Source organism: Triticum urartu, chromosome 1, assembly GCF_003073215.2.
Source record: "Triticum urartu cultivar G1812 chromosome 1, Tu2.1, whole genome shotgun sequence".
Lineage (NCBI taxonomy): Eukaryota > Viridiplantae > Streptophyta > Magnoliopsida > Poales > Poaceae > Triticum > Triticum urartu.
The window spans coordinates 86,855,430-86,877,059 of record NC_053022.1 but is presented as its reverse complement, the minus strand read 5'-3'; positions in this window follow the sequence as shown (position 1 = coordinate 86,877,059).

Here is a 21,630-nt window from a genome sequence, read left to right as displayed (position 1 = left end):
AGCCACATCAACATTTTCATGGTGCCATTACAATATTTGTGATTTTTTAACTTGAATTAATGATTTAATCCATGCATCTAAATCACTAGTATATTATTTATATTCTGATTGGTTGCTTCTTTAAGTTGATATGCTTTGTTTACAGAAAGTTTGAAGCTAACTAAGTTGGTTAGGTAACTAGAAGTAATAATTGTTATGAAGAAGTAATATGATTATGGATATAAGTAAATATTTTGAGCTATTTTTTTTGAGGAGAAAAATGATAAATTTGAAGTAAAGATTCTGTTTAAAGTGATGATTAATCATAACCAGGGAAGTGTTATGAGTTGTTGATGTCTATGCTTAGTGTGGATAAAGTTAACCCAGTTATTTCCGATGATATCTGATGCATATATTTGTGTAGCACTTGCATGTCATGTTTTGACACCTGTTACTTTCACGTTAAGTTGAACCTGCTAATAACTTAGCTTGAATATATCGTTGACCGGGTCATGGTGCCACTGAATCGAGTTTTTCCCAGTGCAACCACATTTGCCTTTATGGGAAGGCCTTTATTCGGTCCGTTGTCATGCGTATGGTCGGTGCCTCCAACAAGGGAAGGTTATGGGCGTGCGGTACCCTGGCCCGGTAAGCAGACATAACCTTGTGTGCCCGTTGTATGTTATGGTACCTTGTCCCCGTTTGGGACCACTTATGTTTTGCCACGATGGTGGCCGTTGGTGTCTTTGGTAGACACGAGGCCACCCAGGACTAGCCCAGTGGGGAGTGAGTCGGAGTGGCCGAGAGAGTGTCATGGCAATGGAGGGGTTTTGTCGGAATGCCGTTGGTGCACCCGAATGGGAGTGCGAGGCCATGGGTTCCGTGGTGTGGGTACAGTGCGCTACCTCTGTAGAGTGTATTAAATCCATCGATAGCCGAGTCCACGGTTACGGACACGCTTGAAAGTAGGTCACACCATGGGTCAACGTTTAAATAAATTTTGCACACTAAGTTATGAACGTCGCACTGTTGAGAAGATGATGGTGGGTAAACCATCTTGATGTTGGAGGCCAAGTGTTGGTCATGGTTGTGATCGCCGGAAATATCACCGTTTGAGACCAAGTGTTGGTCATGGCTGTGATCGTCAGAAAGATCACCGTTTGAGACCAAGTGTTGGTCATGGTTGTGATCGCCGGAAAGGTCACCGTTTGGTTACAAGATTACCCGATCCAAGACCACGAGGTTGGTCTGTTTGTGATCCGAGAGTGATCACCGTTGGTAAGCAAGTCCGAGGGAATTTTATCACGAGATCATGATGACAACATGTATGATATGTTGTTGCATTGCTACTTGGTTAAGTATCATGATATTGTTTGTCCTTATGTTTATGTTTGTTGTGAGCTTGCAAGTACATTCAATGTACTGACCTGGCGTGTCATGCCAGCTTTGAGGAAAGTCTCATTGGAAAGGAGTGTTTTCCGAGTCTAGATCGTGTCCACATCGGTGTCCCTGTGCTATGGAGTTCCGCTACAACGTTGTTCCGCTGCCACGTAGTTGTTCTGATCGAGGTCCCTTTATGTTCACTAAATAATGTACATATTGTTCAGCCGCACCGTGTGTGCCGCTTGGCCTCGCCACCTTTTGTAATATAAACTATGATCCGCTAGCATCAATAAAGAGGATGTTTTCTGTACCAAGATGTTGCGTGTTGCCAAAAGACATGGTCTCTGGGCTGGCAATGCATGGTAAACTGGTTGCTCTGAGCTGGGGTGCCATAACGCTTGGTATCAGAGCCGCGCTGACTGTAGGGCACTCTAGACTATGACATGTTAACCAGACATTTGTTACGAGTTTAAGTTGAGTGGCGGTAGTGTTTGTAGCTAGTTGTTGCATTGTATGCACTCGTTGGATTTTTATGCTAACCTGCTAATGGTTGTGAGTATAGATGGCTCCAGTGCTGTATCGATGCCAGTTGCAGCTGATGCCGTACACGTCACCACAGCTCCTTCATAACATGTGGCGTTGGCTGTACCCCCTCGGTAACGACCCAGTCTATCATGTGTACCGGGAGCATCTAGCAGAGTCAGTGTATGAGTATCATACAGTGGTTACTCTACGCACTAGTTGCGATTCCAGCACTTACACTCGTACCTCCCGGGGTAGTTTTGCTTCTATCGCTTCTCAGGCTGTCCAGTTTGCTGCATTCAACGTCCTTGTCGAGCTTCGTTATAACGAGGTCCGGATGCAGAACCACCTAGGTTTTTACTACTATCCCTCTCTGCACGACAATGGTCGTGTCCGTTTCCCTATCATTGATCCGGAGTCTGATAGTGTTGCTAGCCACCTTTCCCGTTATATCACTGCTAGCTATCTTATGATCCACGAGCTGGCTTGAGAGCTGACTCATGCTCGTACTGCTTTAGCCTCTACTACATCTGTCACTGCTCCATCCTCTATGGGATTTACTCCCTATATTCCAGCCAGTTCTAGTTCCCCTATTTCACCAGTTACTCCTTCGAGTAGCTTGGGCACCTCGACCGTGAATCCTCTCAGTTCTCCTGCTGAGTGGGTTTCACTTCTCACTACGCATGTAGCCCCGATGCTTCACCCTGCACCTGCCCCGGAGGGAGAGCCCTCGAGGCAACGTCATCGCGTTACCTTTAACCCGGAGGTTTCAGTTAACCTCGTCAATTCAGGATCCGAGTCCGCTTCAGGAGAGGACCCCGCAACACCAGCAGAGTAGTAGAGCTTTTGACTATCCGCAGTTGTTAGGATGATGTATGGATGTAGTCATGGTGTTCCATGTCCTGTATGAGAGTAGTTGAACTTGGCATGATGTTTATCTTTCATGTATGAGTCAATGTATAATTATGTTGGAACTCTATTTTATTCGTCATATTTTTCTTTGTTATTTTGTTTTCTCTCGGGATTTGTTGCTGGCTTTTCCCCAATTTATCTTTGGATTGCGTTGTCTTGGAAAAAATCCACAATAGGATGACGCAGGGAGGCAGCAATAGCGACGCTCATGAGGATACTCCTGTTCGTCGTTCCGCCTGACATGCAGGACACTCCCCCGAGCCGTATGTTCCACCACCGCCTCCACCGCCAAATCTGCCCTCCACTGAGCAAATTCTGTGTATGTTTGAGGAAAGAAGGAATAATGATCTGATTGAAATATTAAGGAGTGTGCAAGCTGTGGTTGGACAAAATGCAAATCAGAACGGTCATCACTCCAAGCTGTCAGATTTTCAGAGAACCAAGCCTCCCAGTTTCAGTCAGGTTATTGATCCCTTGGATGCAAATGATTGGTTGCGAACCATTGAGAGGAAACTCGAGATTGCTCATACTGAAGAAGATGATAAAGTTCCATTTGCAACCCATTATCTTGAAGGTGCTGCTGCCATATGGTGGGAGAACGCAAAAGCCATGTGGCCTACTGATGAAGAAATCACCTGGGTAAAATTCGAGGATCGGTTCTGGAAATATCATATTCCTACTAGAATTATGAAGGTTAAGCAGCGTGAATTTCTCACGCTCCTTCAAGGAAATCAGTCTGTGGGTGAATATTTGCAAAAGTTAAATCATTTGGCCCGTTACTCCCTTTATGATGTGGCCACCGAAGAGAGAAAGGTTGACAAATTTCTTGGGGGATTAAACCCGCAACTCCGATGTACCCTCAGTATGCTTGATTTCCCAGATTTCCAAACTCTGGTAAACAAGGCTTTCATTACTGAAAGGGAGCACAAGCTCGTATCAGACAATAGGCCTGCCAATAATGATCACAAGCGCAAGTTTGAGCCAAGGAAGGAAGGGCAGCCAGTGCAAAAGACTCGTACCTGGCAGCATACTCAGGTGGAATACAAGCCCAATTGGCAACAGAATGTTAACAAGACCACCACACAAGTCAAGAATGTCGTGACCAACCCAGTGCGAGTGGAGTGCCAGCGCAACAATTCTTGCTTCAGTTGTGGGCAAACCGGACATTATGCCAGACAGTGTCCCAAGAACAACAAGGCAAGTGCCCTAGTCAGGCCACAAGTCAACTTTATGGAGTCATGACCTACCCAGCAAAACATTACTGGGCACGTTCATCACCTCTCCGCAGATGAAGCCCAAGAGAACCCTGAAGTCATCATTGGTATGTTTTCTGTTAATAACATACCTGTCGTAATTTTATTTGACTCTGGGGCTTCCCACTCTTTTATTTCGCGGATTTTTGTTGCCCAAACAAATTTCCTTGTTCGCTGTTGGGCAAGAATATGATGGCACAAACCCCGGGATCCTTAATCAGGAGCAATCTGGTCTGCAGTAATCTGGAAATCAATATCAACGAAGCCAGTTTTCCATCTTCCTTGATAATCATTGAGTCTATAAAGTTGGATGTTATCTTGGGTATGAATTGGTTGACCCAATATCAAGTATGCATAAACTGCAAGACCCGAGAAGTCACTTTGACTAGTCAAGAGGGACAGACTACCAAATTCTCTATGCTCGCAGAAGCATACCCAAGAAAGAAATGGTTTTCACTGCTATGGCTGGTGAGTTGGAATTAATTCCTGTGGTCAGTGAGTTTCCTGATGTGTTTCCAGAAGAACTGCCAGGCATGCCACCCGATCGAGAGCTTGAGTTTGCAATAGATCTTGTGCCTGGAACGACACCGTTATACAAGAAGTATTACCAGATGCCCTCATCAGAATTAGTGGAGCTAAAGAAACAACTTGATGAAATGCTCCAGAAAGGATATACCCGTCCCAGCTCTTCACCATGGGGATCACCTGCTATCTTCGTGGATAAGAAGGATGGCAGCCTCCGCATGTGTGTGGATTACCATCAGCTGAATGATGTCACCATCAAAAAGGAAGATATTCCTAAGACCGCATTCACTACTCGGTACGGTCTTTATGAATATACATTTATGTCCTTTGGTCTCACCAATGCCCCTGCCTTCTTCATGCATATGATGAACAAAGTATTCATGAACTTCCTCAATAAATTCGTGGTAGTCTTTATCGATGACATACTTATATACTCAAAAAGTGAAGAAGAGCACAAAGAACACCTCCGAGCAGTGCTATGACAACTCCACGACCATCAGCTATACGCCAAATTCAGTAAATGCGAGTTTTGGCTCAAGCAAGTTGGATTTCTTGGACATGTGCTATCCACCGAAGGTATAGCCGTGGACCCGAGAAAAGTAAAGGATGTGCTCGATTGGTTGCCACCCACAACCGTATCACAGATCCGGAGTTTTCTTGGATTAGTCGGATATTACCGTCATTTCATTGAAGGGTTTTCCAAGATTTCCAAACCCATGATGGAGCTGCTCAAGAAGGATAAGAAGTTTGAATGGACCGAGGACTGTGAGAAAATTTTCAATGAGCTAAAGACATGGCTGACGACCGCACCTGTGTTGACTCTTCCAGATATCTACCGTAGCTTTGATGTGTACTGCGACGCCTCCAGACAAGGACTGGGATGCGTACTTATGCAAGACAATAAGGTGGTAGCATATGCATCGTGACAGCTACGACCCCACGAGGGAAATTATCCTACTCATGATCTGGAATTGGCCGCGATGGTTCATGCTCTAAAAATTTGGAGACACTACCTCATCGGGAAGAGGTGCCAAATTTTTACTGACCACAAAAGTCTCAAGTATATATTTACTCAGCCAGATTTAAATCACCGTCAATGAAGGTGGCTTGAGTTAGTCAAGGATTATGATCTTGGAATAAATTACCACCCGGGTAAGGCCAACGTGGTTGCCGATGCACTCAGTCGAACGCTTGTCAGCCTGAATGTCATACTGAAATCCTTGCCTCCTGAACTTCAGGAGGAGATTGCTCAGCTCAACCTGGTCATAGTTGATGCTGGTCTTGCTAATATTTTGGAAATTGCACCTACACTTGAGGAAGAGATTCGCAAGGCCCAGCCAGCTGACACCGTCCTGCAGAAATGTGCCAAGCATATGATAGCAGGACAGACTTCAGATTTTTCTAAGGATCAACTTGGTACCCTCCGATTCCGTGGAAGGATTCGTGTACCTAGTCAGGCGGATTTAAAGAGGAAAATCCTGTCGGAAGCACACGAATCTTTGTATTCTATTCACCCTGGAGGTACTAAAATGTATGAAGACCTTTGACAAATATTCTGGTGGGATGGAATGAAGAAAGACATTGCCTATTTTGTGGCCTGTTGTGTCATATGCAACAAGGCGAAGGCAGAGCATCAGAAGCCAGCCGGACTTCTCCAACCGCTGCCAGTTTCACAATGGAAATGGGATGATGTGTACATGGATTTTGTCACGGGGCTACCTAAGACTCAGCGAGGCAATGATGCAATCGGGGTCATAGTGGACACCTTAACCAAGGTAGCTCACTTTATCCCAATCAAAACCAAATATCAGAAGATCAACTTGCACAACTGTATGTATCCAGGATAGTCAGTCTACATGGAGTACCCTGAACAATCACTTCTGACCGGGGGTCACTTACCTCCGCTTTCTGGTCACGTCTCCATCGAGGCTTGGGGAAAACACTAAAATATAGTACCGCTTATCATCCTTAGACTGATGGACAGACTGAGCGGATAAACCAAATACTCAAAGATATTCTACGAGCCTGTGCTTTGTCCCAAGGATCTAAATGGGAAGACTGCCTGCCGTATGCCAAGTTCTCATACAACAATAGCTTCCAGACCAGTCTAAAGATGTCACCATATGAGGCTTTGTATGGCCGTAAGTGCCGCACTCCTTTGAATTGGTCTCAAACTGGAGATAGCCTTATTTTCGGAACGGATCTCATGATGGAAGCTGAGAAGCAAGTCAAGGAAATCCGAGACAAAATGCAATTGGCCAAATCACGACAAAAGAGTTATTATGATGCAAAGCACCGACAGATCAGTTTTGAACCCGGAGAACAAGTATACCTCTGAGTCACTCCTATGAAAGGAGTCAAGAGATTCCAGACTTGTGGAAAGTTGGCACCCAGATTCATTGGTCCATTTCTAGTTATGTCCAGAGTGGGTACTGTTGCATATCAATTGGAACTACCCCCTGAATTGTCGGAAGTGCACAATGTGTTTCATGTTTCACAGTTGAGGCGATGCATATCGCTGCCTGAGAAAAAGACTGCTATGACTGAAATAGAGTTGGCAAAGGATTTAACATATGAAGAGAGACCGGTCAGAATTTTGGATCAGATGGAAAGGGTCACTCGTAGTAAAGCAAGGAAGTTTTACAAAGTTCAGTGGGAGCATCACACAGAGGAAGAATCGACTTGGGAACGAGAAGAATTTCTAAAGGCACAAAATCCAGAATGGTTTTCCCAAGCAACCGAATCTCGAGGACGAGATTCATCCTAAGTGGGGGAGGTTTGTGACAGTCTGGTTTTTGCCCTTTTCTCTTTGCCTGATTTTTAGTTGGTTTGGTTTTGAAATTTGAAGTTTTGAATCTTTTTAGATGGACCTAAACACTTGGGTACCCCTTGACTTTCATCCAAGTGTCTCATTTCCCTCTCGAACTATCATTTCCTCTCTGGTTCACCTCAAAATAATATTTTTTAATATTTTTCTTAAAGGAAAATATTCATTTCCCTCTCTAAAACCCTAGCTAGCTCAATGTGCTCCAAAGCAACCCCAATTTTTCTTGCCCACAAAATCTAAGAAAATTCCCAAATATTCTTTGAACCCTAGGGCACCTTCCTGAGCAAAAATATTTCATCCCTTTTTGGAATATTTTTGCTATAGAAAATATTTTTTGTTCTGGACAGAAATGGGGCGTTTCTATAGCAAATACCATTTACTTGCTCTATTGTGGCTGATTTTTCTTGTGCATCATCACCTTAGTAGATGATTGCTAACCTCCAAAGCCCAGCTCCCAACTCTCAGTAGTTTGACCACAGGAAGCTCTCAAAGTTACTGAACAGAAACTTACCAGGAAGTTGAAATCCATTCTACCGCGTCAGAGCTCAAACCAAAGCGTGGTAACCTCTCAATCTACCACGAACTACACGCCAACCATGAAGTTTGGGCTTAGGTCGGCCTGAGGTCAGAGTTCATGCAGTGACCACGCGTGTGCATGATGCCAACCTTCATGTTGCCGCGCTCTGAGTGCCATCGAGCGCTCTGTTGCGCGCGTGCTCGCTTCCCCGACTGCCAAACCTTGCCAAACTTCGCCACGATCATCGTCACGACCCTCTTAACTCCCTCCTGGCGCTCGCCGACGCCGGAGCTCGCCACAGCGAGCACGGGCGCGGTCCGGCCAACACAACAGTGCGCTGCACACTATGTTCATTGCCACCCTCTCGCCCCTATGTTCATCTCCGCTCGCCCACAGTGCCCGCATGAGCTGCGTCGCCTTCCCCCTCGCTCACTGATGCCATTCGTCACCAGGCGCCGTGCCCAGGTGTCCTTCGATGGAGCCCGAACCCCCCTTGTCACTCGGCTATAAATAGAGCCCTCCCCAGCCTCCTCAAGCATCATCCACTCCTCACACACACTCCACGATCTCGTAGAAAGCCGTAACCCGGCCGGGCAGGCCGCGGGCCGCCGTCCCCGAGCTCGAGCTCGCCGGCGATCCCCTCGGGTCGTCTCCGCAGCTCCAGCCCCTCCCAGGCTCGGGCCACCCTTCCAGGGCCTCCACCGTGCCTCGATGGTGCCATTCCGCCCGGTTGGAGCCCTGGTGTCGCCTCTAGTCGCCGTCGTCTTCAACTCCGGCGACCTCTGCTTCCTATCGCCGCTAGAGAGGTCGTTTCCGACGCCGTCCGACCACCCCTAGCTAACCTACGGGTACGGGCAAGTGCGCCTCCGTCTCCTCTTTCGATCGCTCCCTCTAGTTCGGGCCAAGAAGCCCTCCTCGCCGGCGTGTGCTCCGACGAAGCCGCGCCGTCCTCTGTTTCCCTCTCCCCTCCCTCTCACCTGATTACCGGGGCCCGCTAGTTAGCCACTCTATACGTGCACGAAACGGTACGAGTGGTGGCGCCCGCGAGGTTTACGCCTTCGACATCACCCCCCTTAGTTCTGTTTTATTTAAATTCAAATTTAATTGTATCCAGAGAGCTTCAAACAGCCAAATTTTTTTAACCATAAGTCCGAATGAATGAATTCTTTTTGCATTGTGTACTTTATGAAGAAATCTAGCAGCTCACCAAAAATGAGATTTTTCTCTGCTGTCTAGATTTTCTGGTGAATTTCAGAAGGGTTCTTGATGTTTTCTTTTGGTGTTTATAATTGTTTTTAAGAAAGTGAAGCTTGTCTTGAGGATCACCAGGAGGATTGTGAACCTCATCTGCACTAAGGCAAGCCACAACAACATTTTCGTGGTGCCATTACAATATTTGTGATTTTTCAACTTGAATTAATGATTTAATCCATGCATCTAAATCACTAGTATATTATTTATATTTTGATTGGTTGCTTGTTTAAGTTGACATGCTTAGTTTACGGAAAGTTTGAAGCTAGCTAAGTTGGTTAAGTAACTAGAAGTAATAATTGTTATGAAGACGTAATATGATTATGGATATAGGTAAATATTTTGAGTTATTTTTTGAGGAGAAAAATGATAAATTTGCTAAGTAAAGATTCTGTTTAAAGTGATGATTAATCATAACTAGGGAAGTGTTATGAGTTGTTGATGTCTATGCTTAGTGTGGATATAGTTGACTCAGTTATTTCCGATGATATCTGATGCATATATTTGTGTAGCACTTGCATGGCATGTTATGACACCGGTTACTTTCACGTTAAGTTGAACCTGCTAATAACTCAACTTGAATATATCGTTGACCGGGTCATGGTGCCACTTAATTGAGTTTTTCCTAGTGCAACCACATTTGCCTTTATGGGAAGGACTTTATTCGGTCCATTGTCATGCCTCTGGTCAGTGCCTCCAATGGGGGAAGGTTATGGGCGTGCGGTACCCTGGCCCGGTAAGTAGACATAACCTTGTGTGCCCGTTGTTGATGTTATGGTACCTTGTCCCTGTTTGGGACCTTTTATATTTTGACACGACGGTGGCCGTTGGTGTCTTTGGTAGACACGGGGCCACCCAGGACTAGCCCAGTGGGGAGTGAGTCGGAGTGGCCGAGAGAGTGTCATGGCAATGGAGGGGTTTCGTCGGAATGCCGTTGGTCCACCCGAATGGGAGTGCGAGGCCATGGGTTCCGTGGTGTGGGTACAGTGCGCTACCTCTGCAGAGTGTATTAAATCTATCGATAGCCGAGTCCACGGTTACGGACACGCTCGAAAGTAGGTCACACCATGGGTCAACGTTTAAATAAATTTTGCACACTAAGTTATGAACGTCGCACTGTTGAGAAGATGATGGTGGGTAAACCATCTTGATGTTGGAGGCCAAGTGTTGGTCATGGTTGTGATCGCCGGAAATATCACTGTTTGAGACCAAGTATTGGTCATGGTTGTGATTGCCAGAAAGATCACCGTTTGAGACCAAGTGTTGGTTTTGGTTGTGATCGCCAGAAAGATCACCGTTTGGTTACAAGGTAACCCGATCCAAGACCACGAGGTTGGTGCGTTCGTGATCCGAGAGCGATCACCGTTGGTAAGCAAGGCCGAGGGAATTTTATCACGAGATCATGATCACACCATGTATGATATGTTGTTGCATTGCTAATTGGTTAAGTATCATGATATTGTTTGTCATTATGTTTATGTTTGTTGTGAGCTTGCAAGTACATTCAATGTACTGACCTGGCATGTCATTCCAGCTTTCAGGAAAGTTTCATTGGAAAGGAGTGATGTCCGAGTCTAGATCGTGTCCACATCGGTGTCCCTATGCTTTGGAGTTCCTCTACGACGTTGTTCCGCTGCCACGTAGTTATTCTGATCGAGGCCCCTTTATGCTCACTAAATAATGTACATATTGTTCAGCCGCACCATGTGTGTCGCTTGGCCTCACCACCCGTTGTAATATAAACTATGATCCTCTAGCATCAATTAAGCGGCTGTTTTCTATAGCAAGATGTTGTGTGTTGCCAGAAGACATGGTCTCTGGGCTGGTAATGCATGGTAAACCGGTTGCTCTGAGCCGGGGTGCCACAATCTGAGATCTATTCTCTTTAAATAGGCACCTCTCTAGTATGGTCAGGGTGGTATGTGCAAAAATACCCCGACCTCTCGTATTCACTCGCCACGTGGAAGCTAAAGTCAGGAAGGCGTGGAAGCCGATGGGCGCGACATTAAATGGAAAAGCCGAATCCCGCTCTTTAAGTCAGGGACTTTGAAGTAATCGAAGGGGGAACCCGCCTTGCAATGCCGAAGACAATCTGCGCACCGGACACCTCGTCATTGAATTCTGGTTCGGGGGATACTGAGGGAGCCCTGGATTAAGGGGTCCTCGGGCGTCCGACCTGTTGGACATGGGCTAGATTATTGGGCCATGAAGATACAAGATGGAAGACTTTTTCCCGTGTCCGGATAGGACTCTCCTTTGCATGGATGGCAAGTCAGGCGACCGGATATACTATTTCCTTTCTATGTAACCGACTTTGTATAACCCTAGTCCCCTCCAGGGTCTATATAAACTGGAGGGTTTAGTCCGTAGAGACAATCATAATTAGATAGGCTAGACTTCTAGGGTTTTAGCCATTACGATCTCATGGTAGATCAACTCTTGTAACCCCTGTATTCATCAATATTAATCTAGCAGGACGTAGGGTTTTACCTCCATCGAGAAGGCCCGAACCTGGGTAAACATTGTGTTCCCTGTCTCGTGTTACCATCAACCTCAGACGCACAGTTCGGGACCCCCTACCCGAGATCCACCGGTTTTGACACCGACAAAGACCCCCTATACCCTGCATGCGGCCCGAAAAAAATGTACGGGTGGTGTGTGATTTGTGTTGGAGATATACCCTAGAGGCAACCATGTGATGATGAAATTTCCATATGTATTCATGAGTCCTTTGTATTGTCCTTGAACATCATCAATGATATGTATCAATAAGTATGTGACTTGTTTGTGGAACTATGTATTGTATGATGATTGTTCTAATGGTCCCTAGTTGTCGGTGCAACAAACCCTGGGTCTGTTGCCCAGACTGTGCACACGCACGGGGACATGATCAAGGTGCCAACCCTAGTCAAATTACAAGAGACCAAGAGCTTTGAAGAACCAACATGCAGATCAAGAGGACCAAAGTCAAGCCAGAGAAGCCAGATGCCACCAGGAGAAAAGCCTCCCCTGGCGGGCAGGCGAGCTCGGCAAGGATGGGGTCACCTCTGGAAGAAGATATCCAAGACATCCTGGCAGGGCCTGCCAGGGCTCACGGAGGAAAAACTAGCTCACCAACTGCTCCACCACAACCCACGTCGTCAATCAATGCAGTGTCAAGCCGCAAGGTGGCTAAGTGGCAGCCATTCGCCACATGGCGACCTCTTTCTACAGGAAATGCCTACAGATGACACCCGTCTTGCTACGTGTCAAGCGAGCAGTCATGGAGCTAGCAAGATTGTCTGAGTAATTGACCACGAGTAGCCTCACCGGCACCCCACGACATTTCAAGACATCAGGGCCGGCTGCGCCCCTCACACCTCGCGGACGAAAGACCGATTCTTCGGGCCATTTGGTCTGATGGCCGGCTGCCAGAAGACACACCCCAACAGACGGCCCCCATGGGGCCGACATCTAGCAGGCGGCCCTATGCCACCTCAAAGTTTTCACCCATTCACTACGATGGGACGGGGCATGGCTATAGTGCAACCTGCCACCCCCGAATCTAGGGCGGAGCATGGCCACACTGCGGGTGTTCCAAGTGGACACCCCACACCTGGTGGGGCACTATTGCCATGCAGCCCGTGACATCACCTATGACATAGGGAGCCATGCTCCCATGATGGGCGGTCGGTAGGGCCCGCAGGAGGCAGGCCCTACCTGTCCGTGAGCCACCAGAAGGTGGCGAACCCCTAGCAGGCGGCGTCAAGGGCGGTTCGACTCCTAATAGGAGGTCCTCCCTCCCCTTAAAGTCTGTGCGCCATTAACCAGATGAGACGGGGTGTGGCTACAGTGAGCGCCCGCCAGGCGGTGGTACTATAGCCACGCTCCCTCCGACAAAGCCTCCATCATCAGCAGCAATGCTACAGTATAAAGCCGCAAACATGGCCCGTAGACGGCGGGCCCTACCTGTCGGCCGAGTTCACGACAGCCGGCGGGACCCACCAAGCGGCAGGCCCCAGCAGCCAGCGGAGAAGCCAGCGCCCAGAGATACTGACAGCCGTGTCGTGGACTTGACAAGACATATGTCCTACCAGAAGGACTTAGTCATGGAGCCATCGCAACTAGGTTAGCTTGAAGGGGTTAAACGGGACAAAGGACACAGAGAGTTTACCCAGGTTCGGCCCTCTCAAGGAGGTAAAAGCCTACTCCTGCTTTATGTTGTATTGCTAGGGTTTCAAATACCAGGGAGCGAATATGCTTGACCTAGCTCTCGATCGTTTGTCACTTGCCCCTAACTCGCCGCCGGGTCGTCCCTTTATATGCACAGGTTGATGCCCAACGGCTTATAGAGTCCCGGCCGGCTCATACACAACGTGTCCGGCTCGGTGACTAACTAAACTTGCCTTACAATACAAGTCATTCATATGGCGGTTCATCCTCTTGGGCCTTAAGTTGCCTTTGGGTCTTGGGCCGTCAATGGGCTTGCTATGACCCGCCACCTTCATTGATAAGTCGTTAGTGGTATAACCCGGCCCCTCCTGGGCAGTTCATACCCAGTAGTTATATCCCCAACATTAGGCCCCGGGCTGATTTGAACTTGTTTATATCAATCTTCTATACTTGACTTGTCAAAATCCGCATCACTTGTTTGATAAACCTTGTTGTAACCTGCCATGATGTCATCTCTTACAATCTTCTTAAATTGCCATGATGTCATCTCGCATTAACTTCACATGAGGCCCAGATCATTTTAACTGATCATTATCTTAATAAGCATCCCGAAAACCGAGGCATCCACATAGCCACAGGATGATTTTGGCCTCTTCGATTCTCGCGCTTGCCTTGTATCCACCCCCTAATAAATAGGGATAGTGGTCTTTATCATTTCCCCCTCGCTTCCTCTTTCGTCTTCCTCCTTCGCACAGCCGCGCCAGTGCTCGAGCTCTGCCGTCAGGACCTCCAACTGCTGCATCAACTCAGGCCGCTACATTGACCTGATCGGACCAGAGAACTCCGGCGCGCCACCGCTGCTCCTCATCACCTGTAAGTGCTCATCCCCCTTTTATCTCGGATCTGTATTAGGGTCCGAGCCGCTCATCGGCGTTCTCGCCGTTCTTTAGTGTTTTCTTCAACTCTGATAGATTTTGATCTGGATAGGCCATAAATCTTGTGCAGAAGTAGTTTTAACATCATTTTCATTATTAGAATAGCATCTCTCCATAGAAGATCACATCCGGACATCAAAGCTTTCCACTGCCTCCACCTTAGGTTTAATTTCACTGTCTTTTCTGAATTGCCATAGATCCGAAATTATAGCTTTAGCTTGTGAAATCTGTTTGTCCACCACTTAGCGAAATTTTCAATTGATAGATTTGAAGCACCAAAACTGCCATGGCGGCTTATGACATTAACCGTGACCCATCATATGACATTAGGCCCCGTTTAAGCCACCATCATCCACCTAACTCAATAATCCAACAATATCCTTCCGGTTTAATCAGGCTGGCTTATTCATCCTCATAATTCAATCCTCCGGTTCAACAACCCGCACACTCCAAACTGTATCTTCATAGCCATTAACCTTGTACATCGGTTTAAAGAATAACTTGTAACTCGCCAAACATTTGCCGGTTTAATAACATCCTGAATCACCTTATTTAGGTCGTGCACTCAATCATGACTAAGACCGTCACATCATGCGACTGGGTCCCGTCCATTATTAACGAGATAATGCTCCAAGAGTAATCACTCCAACTTTATTTTGAAGCAACAACAGCATGAGAACCGGCGCAGAACCCGGACCAGTGGAGGCAGAGAACTTTCCTCCGGCTTACCTAACACACCACTCTCACGCAAACGCCGGAATGAGGTACTTAAAAATTCCAACTCTATTTATTGTAAAGCAGGTATTATTCATCAAGCCCTTAATCCTTCTCACTCAAATTACCATGGGGCCTCTCACTCTTCTTCTGGCGATTCATCTCAGACTCTGCTTTCGGCTTTCAAGACTGCCCCTGGGTACCAACTTTATCTTTGTTTTTCAACATCACTAAACTCATACTGAATTTTTGAATCCTCTTGCAATGGGAAAGAAAAGCCTAGCGAAAAGGCCAAAATGAACAAGCCCACAGAAAACCCCAAGTCTCATGAATCGGAAAAACAAGCTCCAATATCTGAGGCCTCCGTGCAACAGCCGGAGGAACCTGTTGATGACCCGCCACCAGAAAATCATGGTGCCTTTGCTAATCATACAGTTGTCAATCCCTTTGGTGCTGAACTGCCAAGCCCAATCAAGCCTTCAGAACAAACACTGAGGAAGTTCTGATCACTGGCACTGGTTTTCAAGAACTGGGGAATCCTATTGCTCTAGCAAAGCACTCTGCCAAGGAAGAATTGATCGAGAGGCGCAAGGTCAAATATGACATGGCCAATTATTCTCATCTGAGTATTAGTGAAATCCTCTCCGGTTATCTGAATCAAGTACACATCAGTCGTGATCTGGAGATTGACATGGTCAAGCACATGCATCAGAAACATGAGGTATCAATCCTTGCTCTCATATGAGATATATTCCTTTAGCCCCCAAGTCTACTGATATGATAGAATAAAATATACTGTAGACTTGTTAGATAACCTTTTTAGCTATGCATCTGAGTCAAAACCTGTAGCCCCCCAAGGGCTGGCTTAAACTTATAAAGATAAGCCGGGGCTTTCAAAAATCATCTTTGCGCCTATAACCCCTAGGGACAGCTTAAACTATTAAGTTGAGCTGGGTATTCAGTTAATAGTGATCAATCTTGCAGCTATTGTCCCCAAGGGCCGGTTGAATCCATCTGAATAAACCGGGACTTATCACTGATAAAAAATCTCATCTAGTCATCCTTGGAAACCGGGTAAATTTTGACAAATGATGAACCAGGATCATCTGCCATTGCATCCATTAGCCCCCAAGTGCCATGTGCTTTTTCTTGCAAAGGGCTTGGGACTTATCAATATATACTACTTCATAAAGAAACTTTCTGCACCCATTAGCCCCCAAGTGCCAAGTGCTATCGCTTGTGAAGGGCTTGTGACTTTATCAATATATATTGTTCATAACTATGCATATTTGTTTTGAACTTTCCTTTCAGGAAGTATCCAATCAATTTCAATCTCAGCTGACTGATTTGAAAACCCGGCGTGAAGCACAAGAAGCTGAAACCCGGAAGGCTGACTCCAAGTTCAAATTTAGCTTGAATGAAAGTGAAAAACTCAAAACTGAGTTTAATACTGAGAAAGCCACCTGGGCTGAAGAGAAGGCTGCCCTGGTCCAATGGGCTGAAACAGCTGAGGCCTCATTGGAGGAGGTCACCACTGAACTTACTGGCTTGAAGAATCATATCAATTAGATGACCTTTGCTATTTTTGGTAAGATCTTTTTTAGTGCAATGACTGTTCCACCCTCCATGTGGTAAACCGTCAGGTGGCTTAAGCATAATATGCCATGTAGGTCCGAGAAACAATAATCTTGGGAAGGAAATGCTGATAAAGCTCTGGGCGCTTTACACATTAATTGAACAACTATACACTGGAGCTGAGCGCACAATAGCCACCATCTCCCCAAGCAAGAAAGCACCATCTCTTCTCAGCAATGTCTTAAGCTAACTTTCTGCCTTGCCTGCCAGGATTGAAGAGAACAAACGGTCCGCTGCTAGAGTCGGTGCCATTACTACTTTAAGCCGGGCAAAGGCATGGCAGTCAGAATAAGACCCGACCGAGCTAGCCACTGGCTGCCCCAGTTTAAAAGAGGACGGGTCTCCTTTTGACAAAAAAGATTTTGCTTCTTGTGTGAAAGAGTGCGTCCATTGGTGACCCTGCTTGCTAAAGAAACAGATCTATCCAAATACCAGGTGGCTTATACCGCCGAAAACCAGAAAATGCCTACGCAGGCTTACAAGATTGCAGATCTTATCCCTCCAATCCGTAAGCACACTTTTGCCCCTGAAATGGATCCGCCTGAGCTTGTCGATGATGAAGCTGAATTTCAAGCCTTGACTGGCATCAATTATTCATCGCGTGACTTCCAGACGGTGGAGGGAGAAGAAGAACTAGCGCAGGATAACCCGGAAGCTTCAAGCTGCCAAGACGAGGAGAACTGATCCGCTGGCCGGTTCAGAACCTGCATCACCAGGCATTGCTTGAAAGAATACTTATTCATTTGGGCTCACGGAGCCATGCAATAGGCTAGTTAAACACTAATCTGCTGTGCCATCGTGCACGTTTTGTCTGCATAACACTGCTGATCCGTCATTTGAAGATCTGCCACTTATGCTTTATAGTATTATCAATTATGCAGGTCGGATTTGTCATTTTTTCCTGCACGTAAACAGATAACAAGTGCCCTGGCGGTTTACCGCAGGGCAGGTCACAGTACCCCAAAAAACCACTGATGACTAAATAGTCCATAATCAGGGCCGGTTTGTCAAAACCTCATAAAATCATAATAAAATAAATATCATACCTATGATATTTGTTCATACTGCCAACTTATCATTCGCCGTGTAGTAAGGGTAATAGCCCAAAGACATACGCACAACGCCCTGTTCAATTTACTCATACCGCCGGCTTACAATGCCGCATGCAGCAAGGGGTAGCATCCCAAAACATAGAGCACATCGCTCTAAGCACATAGTCATTATACCCTGGTGCCTTAAAGTCCACAACCATGCCGGGTTAATAACACTCCGGATAAATTCATACATGAACCATAAGGCAGCATGCCCTTGTAAGTGCATCTAGTGCCACCCCTAGTTGATTTTGGAGTATTGACGACAAACTTGGTTGAGGGACTAATGTGTTTGTGAGAATTGTAGGATAACACAAGTAGTAGTCCCATATTGATTCGGTTTACCTACCAGAGATGACCCCTAAAATGTTTGAAGACATTGAAGACAATGGTGGTCTGTGAAGATATTCACAGTGAAGATTATGACATGAGAGGGCATTCACGTGAAGACTATGGAGTGCGAAGACATAGTTGTTTCGTAGTTTCCTTTTCTTCTTTGTTGAGTCATAGGAAGCACCGTACTGTTAAGTGGGGTCCAAGTGAACAAAGTCAGAGTGACTAATGTGATGCTCAACCAAATCCTATGTCTTCGAGCGAAGACAATGAGAGCAAATCTTATCCAGAGCTGGATGAGTTAGCTTTACTTGTAGCCCAAGTCAAGCTGTCGCATGTGTTTGAAATTTGACCATTGGACACGTGTCAGCTCCTTAGTGACCAAGGGTCATTTCGGACAAATCAGGTCGGGTTGCCTCCTGGCTATAAATAGCCCACCCCTTACACCATAAATTGGTGGCTGCTCAGAGTTAGTGCATGGCTTTTGTCGTTTGAGAGCAACCCACCTCCAAAGCATTTGAGAGAGAGATCCTTGCAAGGACAAAGCCCTAAACATCCAGAGCCAAAGAGTGTTAGGAATCATTGAAGTCTTTCTGTCTGCGTGACCTGAAGACTTGTTACACTTGAGGACTGTGAATCCTCCAGCCGGTTAGGCGTCGCGTTTTGATCATCCAAGAGTCATTGTGGATTGCCGGTGAACGGAGTCTGTGAAGGTTTGGAAGTCTACCTTGAAGACTTACCAGAGTGATTGGGCAACGACTGGGTGTCCTTAGTTCAAGGGGAATAAGGTGAAGACGTGGTCTTTTGAGTTGAATCTCAGCCTCCCTAACCATACGTACAGTTGTCACAACAACTGGAACTGGTCTACCAAATCCTTGTCTTCACCAAGCAACTGGTTCTATCCTTCACTTTCCTTTATTTTACAGCTTGTCTTCATGAAGTCATTGTTTGCCTATATGATCTGATTGACTTCACTAAGTGAAGACTATTTACTATTTGGCTTCATATTGTCTTCCATCTTGATCCTTTCTACCTAGTTGCTCACAGTCTTCGTGTTTTCAGTTCATTGCAATCTTGACTATGGCTTGTCTAGTGTAGTCTACCTTCCGCTGCATATCAATAGGTTCATTTCTATTTTTTGTCTTCAAAGACCTCATGTTTTTGAAGACTCACATAAAAATCGCCTATTCACTCCCCCTCTAGTCGATAACTAGCACTTTCAACCATGTATTGACATGTCACAAGAGATGAATCTCAAAAAAATGTTCAAATCAAATATAAATCAGAAAATAAGGCTTTCATAGGCCGCCAAGCCTCAAAGTCAAGTGATGTTCACACTACAAAAAAAAACACATCCGTGACATTTTGGGCCGAACGAATTTTTTTCCTGTCATACATATGACACTTCTATGATGATAATTGTGACAAAACCTGGTATCATCATAGATGTGGGGGGCTCCTAAGTCTATGACAAAAAATCATGACAGAAAATGGGCTTTTCGTCCTGGGCGGGTCGGAGACGCAGCTGCATGACATTCTTTGGGTCGTCCATGACGAAAAAACCATGGTAGAAGCATGGGGGAGGAAGATTTCGGGGAGTTCCCGGTTACGATGGGAGGTGTTGGGGAACGTAGCAGAAATTCAAAATTTTCTACGCATCACCAAGATCAATCTATGGAGTAATCTAGCAACGAGGGGAAGGAGAGTGCATCTACATACCCTTGTAGATCGCTAAGCGGAAGCGTTCAAGTGAACGGGGTTGAAGGAGTCGTACTCGTCGTGATCCAAATAATCGGAGATCCTAGTGCCGAACGGACGGCACCTCCGCGTTCAACACACGTATAGCCCGGGGACGTCTCCCATGCCTTGATCCAGCAAGGAGAGAGGGAGAGGTTGAGGAAGACTCCATCCAGCAGCAGCACAACGGCGTGGTGGTGGTGGAGGAGCGTGGTACTCCAACAGGGCTTCGCCAAGCACCGCAAGAGATGAGGAGGGAGAGGGGTAGGGCTGCGCCAAGAAGGAGAGGAACTCGTGTGTCTTGGGCAGCCCAAACCTCAAGTATATATAGGGGAAGGGGAGGGGCTGTGCCCCCAACTAGGGTTCCCTCCCTAGGGGTGGCGGCAGCCCCCAGATCCCATCTGGGTGGCGGCCAGGTGGAGGGGAGAGGGAGGCGCACCAGGCATGGGCCCTAAGGCCCATCTACCCTTAGGGTTTGCCCCCCTCCTCCCCTTAGGCGCCTTGGGCCCTTGTGGGGGGGCGCACCAGCCCACCTGGGGCTGGTCCCCTCCCACACTTGGCCCATGCAGCCCTCCGGGGCTTGTGGCCCCACTTGGTGGACCCCCGGGACCCTCCCGGTGGTCCCGGTACGTTACCGATAAACCCCGAAACTTTTCCGGTGACCAAAACATGACTTTCCATATATAAATCTTTACCCCCGGACCATTCCGGAACTCCTTGTGACGTCCGGGATCTCATTCGGGACTCCGAACAACATTCGGTAACCACATACAAACTTCCTTTATAACCCTAGTGTCATCGAACCTTAAGTGTGTAGACCCTCCGGTTCGGGAACCATGCAGACATGACCGAGACGTCCTCCGGTCAATAACCAACAGCGGGATCTGGATACCCATGTTGGTTCCCACATGTTCCACGATGATCTCATCGGATGAACCACGATGTCAAGGACTTAATCAATCCCGTATACAATTCCCTTTGTCTAGCGGTACGATACTTGCCCGAGATTCGATCATCGGTATCCCGATACCTTGTTCAATCTCCTTACCGGCAAGTCTCTTTACTCGTTCCATAACACATCATCCCGTGATCAACTCCTTGATCACATTGTGCACATTATGATGATGTCCTACCGAGTGGGCCCAGAGATACCTCTCCGTCACACGGAGTGACAAATCCCAGTCTCGATTCGTGCCAATCCAACAGACACTTTCGGAGATACCTGTAGTGTACCTTTATAGCCACCCAGTTACGTTGTGACGTTTGGCACACCCAAAGTATTCCTAAGGTATCCGGGAGTTGCACAATCTCATGGTCTAAGGAAATGATACTTGACATTACAAAAGCTTTAGCATGCGAACTACACGATCTTGTGCTATGCTTAGGATTGGGTCTTATCCATCACATCATTCTTCTAATGATGTGATCCCGTTATCAATGACATCCAATGTCCATGGTCAGGAAACCGTAACCATCTATTGATTAACGAGCTAGTCAACTAGAGGCTTACTAGGGACATGGTGTTGTCTATGTATCCACACATGTATCTGAGTTTCCTATCAATACAATTCTAGCATGGATAATAAACGGTTATCATGAACAAGGAAATATAATAATAACCAATTTATTATTGCCTCTAGGGCATATTTCCAACAGGAGGTTGGGGGCCGAGCGATGCGCGTTTCTCTCGTACACGTACGCGCGTGTGTGCGAGGCGTTGGCTCTAACTGAACCCGAGCGAGGCGTTGGGCTCTAATTGAACCCGAGTGATTGCACTACACGCTACGCGTTACTGAACCCGAGCGATCGATCGATGGCTGTTAACTGAACCCGATCGAGCGATTCCTTCGCTACTGCTGCTAAC